Below are 2,989 nucleotides of genomic sequence, written 5' to 3'. Positions count from 1 at the left end.
GGATAAAAAAAAAATAGGCATTGACTTAGTTTCAGATTTCCTAAGAGCAAAGCATGCTTGTCCACATATCTCAACTTTCCACTTTCCCTGGAACTCTTTTCGATGCATTTTTGTTGATCTGGGTGATATCTTTGAAATAATAGGAATCATATTCTATTTAGATGCATAGCTTTGGCTCATGACTTTGTTGTATGAGACAAACCAAGTCTTATGACCGAATAGTTAAGCACAGTTCTCCCAGGCAGTTCACAATCTTTAAATAGCTCTCCAGTGTCACCTTTGGTGAACCCCAGAGACGCTAGCTTTAGCAGTGCGATTATCAGAGTCATCCACTCGAGACACAGGTAGTCTTGGTCTAACTGTCCATTTCACCATCTATTATTCACATTTTTCTCACTAGGCAACATGTATTTAACTTACTATTCCCAGCACATTTCATTAAACTGGCCACGTTTTTGTTAGATCAGAACTGATAAGCTGTGTCTATTCAGGTGAATCTTTAATAGCTTTTCTACTTTAAATTGTCTTGGGAGATGCTGAACACATACAGAACACTAATGAAAAGACTGAGTATGTTCTGTTTTTCCTCTGCTACAGCATTTAAATAAATTAGTGTAGAAAAAGTATTAAGAGTAAAATAATAGCCCATAACTTTTTCAGTCAATACTCGGAATAGTGTGTTACATAAAATATACCTAAATATGCCTTCCTATATCAACAGAATGCAACGAGATAGTAACTATCATTTCTTTTTTTCTCGACTTTTAAATATAAATTAGAAACAAGATTGTTTTACATGTCAATCCCAGTTCCCTCTCCACCCACACCCACTTCTCGCCCTCCCCCACTAACACCCTACCTATCCCATACCCTTTCTGCTCCCCAGGGAGTGTGAGGCCTTCCATAAGGGGTCTTCAGAGTCAGTGACAAACTTTTCAATCATGCTTATTGAACTGAGCAATCAAATAAATATTTCAGAATGTTACCTACCCATGAGTGTTTATCATTTCAAAATGTTTTTATTAAATGTAACTCAACTTGGATGAACTAAGAAACAATTTTTAAAATCATTTTTTATTTGAATTAGAAACAAGATTGATTTACATGACAATCCCAGTTCCCTTCTCTCTCCCGTCCTCCCCTACCACCCCCCCCAACTAAAACCCTACCTATCACATATCCTTTCTTCTAATTTACACCTGACTCAACCTTTCTGCTCTCCCATGACCTCTGCATCCTTCCTCTTTTTCCCTTCTCATTCTCCCTCACCCCTCTTCCTGTGCTCTCAATTTGCTCAGGGGATCATGAACCTTTCCCTTTCTCCAGGGGACAAAGTTTGTCTTTTTCAGGGTCCTCCTTGTTTACTGGTTTCTCTGGCAGTGTGGATTGTAGGCTGGTAATCCCTTACTCTATGTCTAAAATCCACATATGAGTGAGTACATATCATGTTTGTCTTTTTGTGATTGGGTTACCTTGCTTAGAATGGTTTCTTCTAGTTCCATCCATTTTCCTGCAAATTTCAAGATTCCATTTTTTCCCCCACTGTACTCCATTGTGTAAATGTACCACATTTTCTCTATCCATTCTTTGGTAGAGGGGCATCTGGGCTGCTTCCAGTTTCTGGCTATTACAAATAGTAATAGCTACAAATTCATAGCTACTATGAACATTGTTGAACAGCTGTCCTTGTTGTATTAGTGTGCTTCTTTTGGGTATATGCCTAGGAGTGGAATTGCTAGATCTTGTGGTAGACCGATTCCCATTTTCTTGAGGAATCACCATACTGATTTCCAAAGTGGCTGTATCAGTTGGCACTCCCACCAGCAGTGGAGAAGTGTTCCCCTTTCTCCACATCCTCTCCAGCATAAACTGTCATTGGTGAGAAACATTTTTTTTTATTTTAAGAATAAACAGTGATATGGCCATGCCATGAAATCATAATGGAAAGTAAGCAAAAGTAAGATGCTGAGTTTCAAATGCAAAGTTGAGTAGAACCAGTTCATAATACATTCAACCTATGCTTTTGGTTGGATGCAAATGTCAGTGAACACAACACTTATCACTAAGGAGAAAATCTCTTCCAGTCCTTCACGGATAGCACTGTCTTCTAGATAGCACTTTGTGGAGGAAAACAGATGCAGCAATAAGAATCTGCAATCTGACTAAGTGGGAGTTCCAAAAATAACATGAGACAGGAGTAGATATTCTAATAACTACTTCTCAATAACGTTTTTGAAACCTGCCTCAGATAATTTTTGCAGGAACTAACTTTATCAAAAGGTCCTTTACATATCATCTTTGTTCTGCCATTAATTGCATTTTACAGAAGGAGGTGATGGCAGAAGAACAATTACTAACATCAACGGACCTCTGTGTGTAGACCCCTTATGACATTCAGTATCATGAACAGTGCTAGAGAATGGCCAGTTTCATCATCTCCATTCATACATGAGACTACTGAGTCAGAACTGTGTTAACATGATAAAGGAATATGCAGCCAGTAGGTGAATTTCAGGTTCTCCTGTCCTTTGTTATTGTGGGTATAAATCATGAATTGCCATTAAAATATAGCAGATATAAAAATTGGGGAAATAAAATAGAAATCACAGCATCCTTACTGTTTTGTTTGGCTTTCTAGCCAAGTTCTTCCACTGTTCTCTCTTTACAGTAAGTGCTAAGGTCATTTTGTTTAAGCCACTGGGATAGTTTAATACAGAACAATGGAATTAGAACTGAGTTGATGAATCAATAAAATCCTCCTGACTGTCCTGTTTTCTAGAGGAAACATACTCACAAATGAGACAGCTCTACCCACCTCCTTCTCAAGTCCCTCATAAAACACATCCATAAAGACAAAATTTAAACTTTACTTGGAACATATGCTTTTGTATTACCAAAATCCACCAGAGTTACAAATCATGACACTATGATTCAGGCCAGTTTGGAAATACTGTGTTAGACAAATTTGTAGAAATTATTATAAATACAG

This window comes from Cricetulus griseus, chromosome 3 (assembly GCF_003668045.3).
Source record: "Cricetulus griseus strain 17A/GY chromosome 3, alternate assembly CriGri-PICRH-1.0, whole genome shotgun sequence".
Lineage (NCBI taxonomy): Eukaryota > Metazoa > Chordata > Mammalia > Rodentia > Cricetidae > Cricetulus > Cricetulus griseus.
Note: the sequence above shows the minus strand (reverse complement) of the source record.